The sequence below is a fragment of the Mycteria americana genome, unplaced genomic scaffold (genome assembly GCF_035582795.1).
Source record: "Mycteria americana isolate JAX WOST 10 ecotype Jacksonville Zoo and Gardens unplaced genomic scaffold, USCA_MyAme_1.0 Scaffold_29, whole genome shotgun sequence".
Taxonomy (NCBI): Eukaryota; Metazoa; Chordata; class Aves; order Ciconiiformes; family Ciconiidae; genus Mycteria; species Mycteria americana.
Window position 1 is genome coordinate 3,447,189 of NW_027445621.1, and position 6,705 is coordinate 3,453,893.

At 52.1% G+C, this 6,705-nt stretch overlaps 1 pseudogene; it reads right to left on the reverse strand.

Moving 5' to 3' along the window:
• Positions 1–1,356: 1,356 nt before the first annotated feature.
• LOC142403461 (olfactory receptor 14C36-like) lies at positions 1,357–2,291 on the reverse strand (annotated as a pseudogene).
• Positions 2,292–6,705: the final 4,414 nt, after the last annotated feature.

A 6,705-nucleotide genomic window follows, 5' to 3' on the forward strand; every position in this document is an offset into this window, starting at 1 on the left:
TCCAGCACCTCAATGTCTTTCCTGAAGTGAGGGGCCCAAACCTGAACCCAGCATTTGAGGTACAACCTTACCAGTGCTGAGTTCAGGGGGGACAGTCTCTTCCCTAGTCCTGCTGACCACAGTATTGCTGATACAAGCCAGGATGCTATTGGCCTTCTTGGCCACCTGGGCACACTGCTGCCTCATATTCAGCCGGATGTCAACCAACACCCCCAGGTCTTTTCTGCCAGGCAGCTTTCCAGCCACTCTCCCCCAAGCCTTTAGAGTTGCATGGGGTTGCTGTGACCCAGGTGCACGACCCAGCACTGAACCTTGTTGAGCCTCATACAATTGGCTTTGGCCCATCAATCCAGCCTGTCCAGATCCCTCTGTAGAGCCTTCCTACCCTCAAGCAGATCAACACTCCTGCCCAACTTGGTGTCATCTGCAAACTTACTGCTGGTGCACTCAATCCCCTCATCCAGACTATTGGTAATGATATTAAACACAACTGTCCCCAGTACTGAGCCCTGGGAAACGCTTGTGACCGGCCACCACCTGGGTTTAACTCCATTCACAACTCTTTGGGCCCGGCCATTCAGCCAGTTTTTTAGCCAGTGAACAGTAGGCCTGTCCAAGCCATGACTAGCCAAGATTTATTGGATTTGCAAGGGACCTCAGGGATGTTGCAATATCATCACCCTCATGCCATGGCTTTCTGCATGTGTCACTCTCATGTGGTGTCCTGTTGTAATGCACAGCCTTTGCAGGCTGTGAGGAGGGCCTGTTCTGTCCCGCTTGCAACCACTGGGATGCCACTGTGGAGAAAATAGGACTATCATCTCAAGTTGCAGGAGACCTTATAGCTTACACAGACCTAAGGACACAGCAGGAGAGTGTGGAAGTGAGGAGAGACCAGCACGGAGAAGATCACGTCCTGATGCGGTCCATGGCCATGGCTCCAGAGAAGCAGCAGCCCTGACTCCAAGGTGGCAGTGCCCCACCAGGCAGCGGAGGCAGCTCTGAGGGCCACCGGGCTGCTCCTCCCTGCGGCATCTGGACTTCTGGCTCCTTAACCGCTTCTGCATTCTGGTGCTGTGTCCTCAGCTCCAGAAAGGTTTGAAGAGATGGAGCTCAAAAATGATTTTCTGCTGAATTCTTTATTTATGCAAGGAGACTGTTTCCTTAGATATATTAGGATAGTTCCTCAAAAAAACCATGTTGAATGTCAAGAAGAAGCGGGATGTATAATACTATTTCATTGCAATTAATATTATCACACCTGTAAAAAAAAGAATGTAAAATAAAAAAAAGAACACAAGATAGTCCTGACTTTTCCTGAGATACCCTGGGAGTCATATAAAGAGGATGGATACCTTAATGATGTTGAAACAGTATGTGTTCAAACAGTTTCTTCAGGGCATCCTTGAGCTCCTTGTTCCTCATGCTGTAGATGAGGGGGTTCACTGCTGGAGGCACCACCGAGTACAGAACTGACACCACCAGGTCCAGGGATGGGGAGGAGATGGAGCGGGGCTTCAGGTAGGCAAACATTAAAGTGCTGACAAACAGGGAGAGCACGGCCAGGTGAGGGAGGCACGTGGAAAAGGCTTTGTGCCGTCCTTGCTCAGAGGGGATCCTCAGCACAGCCCTGAAGATCTGCACATAGGACAGCACAATGAAAACAAAACATCCAAAAGCTAAACAGGCACTAACAACAAGAAGGCAAATTTCCCTGAGGTAGGCGTCTGAGCAGGAGAGCTTGAGGATCTGGGGGACTTCACAAAAGAACTGGTCTACAGCATTGCCCTTGCAGAGGGGTATTGAAAATATGTTGGCAGTGTGCAGCAGAGCATAGGGAAAACAGAGCCCCAGGCAGCTGCTGCGATTTTGGCACAAGCTCTACTTCCCAGGAGGGTCCCATAGTGCAGGGGTTTGCAGATGGCAATGTAGCGGTCGTAGGCCATGACTGTGAGAAGATAAAACTCTGCTGAAATGAAAAAGACAAACAGAAAGACTTGGGCAGCACATCCTGCATAGGAAATGGCCCTGTTGTCCCACAGGCAATTGGCCATGGCTTGGGGGACAGTGGTGGAGATGGAGCCCAGGTCGAGGAGGGAGAAGTTGAGCAGGAAGAAGTACATGGGGGTGTGGAGGCGGTGGTCGCAGGCTACGGCAGCAATGATGAGGCTGTTGCCCAGGAGGGCAGCCAGGTAGATGCCCAGGAAGAGCCAGAAGTGCAAGAGCTGCAGCTCCCTCGTGTCTGCAAGCACCAGCAGGAGGAACTCAGTAATGGAGTTGTTGTTGGACATTTTCTTCCTGTGGGCTTGGGGACCTGTCCAAGGAGGAAAAGACAGTGGTAAGTTAGGAATGACTTCCCTGAAGAAAAGCCCATGCCGTTTCTCATAGAAATCCCCCTGCCAGAGCTGAATGAGGAATGAGCCAGGCCATTCCCCAACCCTACCAACTGAAGGACATTCTGCCTGAATGTATAAAATACAGCTTAGACATCTAGTTTCCATGAGGAATCCTCTGGAGTAGGACCCCCAGAGTCAGAGTCAGAATAGAAGTTAACCTGCACCCTCACCCCAAGAGCAAGAGTATGACGGACAGGTAGTGAAACAGGGAAGAATAACGGCTATGCTCCAGAAAAATGAAGCACGGAGAGAAAGGCAGACAGGCATGCAGAGAAACCTTCTCCTCATCCAGCTGTGCTCTCCACCTCACAGACAGAGACAACGTAGGGCACTCATTTTTAGCCTGTTTGTTGTATAGCAATTGTAGGACACAGGCACTTCTTCTAGACTGGAGGTCCAGCTGCCAAGGAGTTTACTCACGCCCTGCACTCCGTGGCCTTGGGCATGAGGCTGTGCTGGAGAGGAGACCACAGGCTTGCTCCAGGGAAGTTGTCTGAACTGCAGGGGATGGCAGAGAGGTGTGCAAGTCACCCTTCCCACAGCATTTCTGGACCAAGCTCCCTGTCCCTCCCTGCCCATGTCTCTGCTGCCTGGAGCTGTCCCTGCCAGGAGCTCTTTCTCTGTCCCCATATCTCCTCCCGGTCAGTGCTCACAGACCCCATCCCACCCACTGCATGCTCAGCTCTGGCCTGCAGACACCTCCTGCAGCCGGGCACTGCCTCGGGGCATCTCTGTGTGTGCAGGGGCTAAGGAGCAGCTCAGGCAAGTCCTAACAAGAACTGGGGTCTCCGTACCTTCTCCACAGTAGAGAACAAAGTTCCCATCTCCCCCTGCCCACCCAGCCAACCAAGAGGAGAAAAGTCAAAGCACAGACTGCTTCCCTGTCAGGCAAATGCTGCCTTGATGCCCGTCTTCAAAAGGACTCTCTGCAAATGTCCTGGGGGTGGTCTGGAGCTCTGAGCAGCCGTGACCCGCACCCTCTCAACAGTAGAGGGACCGTGCCTTGCTGGGGGTCACTCCTTGTGCACTCAGCTTCTCCCCATAGCGACGTGGGAAGCTCCCCAGGCAGGCTGAGCGCTGACCCTGGCAGGTGGCAGAGTCCCTGCCCTGGCACACAGCCCCTTGGGGTGCAGGGACTCTGCTCTGAAGGACAGCCCTGGACACTCCTGGCTGCACACCCAGCTTCACACTCTGCAGCCATCCCAGGGAGAAACAAGCTGTCATACCCTGGCCCTCTGACCATGTGGCAGGGAATCCCTGCGCTGGAACTCATCCTTCTCCTCCAAACCAACCATGGGATGTGTCAGCTTTAGGAGATCCCTCCAGGACCTCATGTGCCCTGCCCTGTGGCCAGCGACTTACAGTGTGAAGGGCTGTGAAGATCTCTTCCACTCCAGACTGCCTTTAACCTCTCTCTGCCTCTCTCGTCTCCCCTCAGTGCCTGCAGGCAGTGCCCTCAGCCCTGCTGCGCTTTGCGGAGGAGCTGCTCCTGGGCAGAGCGCTCTCTCTGCTTTCTGCGCTCCCATGGTGCCATAAGCTCCCTGCATCCCAGGAGCCCGGCCCAGCTTATCAGCAGAAGACCAGCCCAGGGCTGAAGTAATCACTGATGCTCCCTCCCTCAGCTGGGCAGAGACATTTGATTCCAGCAGTGGAATTTCTTCTATTAGAAAAACAGATGGGCACGAGAATCACCTTTTCTTCTCCCATCATGAGACAGGACACCAGGAACGTGGCAGGGAAGGATCTGCTTTCTCCAAGCTAGGGGAATGTTTTCAGTTTAGTGAATTTAGGCATTTCATTCTGCTTTGTAGTCCAAGGGCTAGAAAGACATTCAAAAGTCTTTTGTCCGTGCCATGTCTCTGCTTTGAAGCAAAGCCTTTGCACACACAAGACCTTGGACACGCGGTACCAGGATTCCTTATGGCAAGAAGGAGCTTGCCTGGTGCCACACCTGGGGTGCTTTAGCCCACATGTGCAGCAATGATCTCAGCAAGGGGCACAGACAGGATAAGCGGGAGCTGTTAGTGTTGGAGGCAGTGGTGTGACAGTGACGGAATCAATTGGCAAGGCGTGGTGGCAGGGCTCAGTACAGCTGGTCTTCAAGGACAGCATCCTCCAAGCACAGCAATAATCCAGATTGAAACTCAGCCTGAACTGGAAAGGCAATTCAAGGGCACCATAATGAGTCTTTACCACTTCAGGAACAGTTAAAGAAGCAACAAAGATACTGTGTGGCCAGTGCTGAATTTAATAAGACCGGTTGTAGATAGCTCTGAGATACTCCATGTCCTCTTTGCCTCAGTCTTCAGCAGGAAGGGCTCCAGGGCCTTTGTGCCTTGAGGCAGGACTCTGGAGGAGAACAACTAGCAGTAGATGAGAACCAAGTCAGGGGCCACATGAGTGATCCACAGTCCTTACCAGGAGGGGTGGCATCCCAGGGAGCTGAGAGAGCAGGATGATGTCACAGGGAGGCCACTCGCCATCATCTTTGAAAGGCCATGGAGACTGGAGGAACAGGCTGATGGCTGGGAGCAGCCAGCTATTGCATGCACCTTTCAAAAATGCCCAGGTGATGAGCAGGGGAACTAAAGGTTCTGCCCCCGAGCGTGTGCCCTTGGAGCCCGTTTCTGGGTGTCTGAAAGAGAAGGTGACTGGATTTACCCAGGGTAGATTGTGTATGGCTGTCATCTTTGCTTTCCATGAGGAAAGGACAGGATGGCTAGACGTGGAGAAGCAGTGGTTGTCTTTCACCTGAAAGTCAACAAAGCTTTCAGCATCATCCCCCAACAATATTTTTGTGTTTGAGATAGGATATTATGATCTCCATCGGTGCATAAATAGCTGGTTAAAAAACCAGCTGGATGGTGAGGCTCAGAAGACCATGGTTAATGTGTGGTACTCGGTCTGGAGGTCTCGAGCTAGCAGGGTCCTGCAGGGGTCTGTCCTGCAACCTGCCCTGTTTAACGTGTTCTTAATGACCCAGAGGAGATGAGAGGGTGATTTTTCATAACATTTGTAGAAGACAGCCTATTGAGGAGAGCAGACGCTACAATGGAGGGCAGGGCTGCCATTGCAAGGGACGTAAAGAGGCTGGAGCGATGGACCAACAGGAACCTCGTGATATGCAGCAAGTCCTGACCTTAAGGTGGATGAAGCCCCTGCAGTGATAGATGCCAGGGACTGCCTAGCTGGGTAGCAGCTCTATGGGAAAGGCTGTGGCCGTCCTTGGGTTTCATTAGGCAAAACATGAGCCATCAGCAAAGGAAGTGGCCTGGTTTGGGGTGGGATAGAGTTAATTTTCTTCCTAGTAGCTCCTCTAGTGCTGTATTTTGGATGTTAGTATGACAATAATATTGATAACACGCTGATGTTTTAGTTGGTGCTAGGTAATGTTTACACTGGTCAAGGACTTTTCAGCTTCCCATGCTCTGCCAGGAGCCAAGATAGTTGATTCAAATTGGCCAAAGGGCTATTCCATACCGTATGACATCATGCTCAGTATATGAACTTGAGGGGAGTTGGCTGGGGCGTAGCGATCGCTGCTCGGGGACTGGCTGGGCATTGGTCGGAGGGTGGTGAGCAGTTGCATCACTTGGGTATTTTTTCCTGGCTTTTGTCCCTCTCTTGCTCACTTGTTTTCCTTCTCATTACAATTTATTATTATTATTATTTTTAGTGTTCCAATTATTAAACTGTTCTTATCTCAACCCACGAGTTTTCTTACTTTTGCTCTTCGGACTCTCTCCCCATCCCACTGCAGGGTGGGGAGGGTGAGCAAGCGGCTGTGTGGTGCTTAATTGCCGACTGGGGCTAAACCACAACAGAGCCTGTTGTGCGGATTGCTCTGTACAGGGAAAATGCCCCAAAGAAAAGGCGTGGAGAATCACACCGTGGGATCTGGATTCATTCTTCTGGGATTTGCTGACCACTCCAGCCTGCAGGGCCTGTGCTTCCCAGTATTCCTGCTCCTCTGCCTCGTGGTGCTCACAGGGAACAGCCTGATTGCACTCACCACAGCGGTGGACTCAAGCCTCCACAGCCCCATGGATTTCTTCCTGAGGAATTTCTCCTTCCTGGAGATCTGCTACCCGTCAGTCACTGCCAAAAAAGCTGGTGGGTTTCCTGATGGAAGATGGCAGGATCTCCTTCCTCGGCTGTGCTGCCCAGCTGTATGTCCTGGTTTTGTTGGGCAGGATCAAATGCTTCTCCTGGCTGCCCTGGCCTACCACTGCTACATAGCTAAATGTTACTGTTGCGTTAAAAGAGCTACTGTCAGGTAGGAGTCTGAGGAGTGGCTGGAGGGGGAACC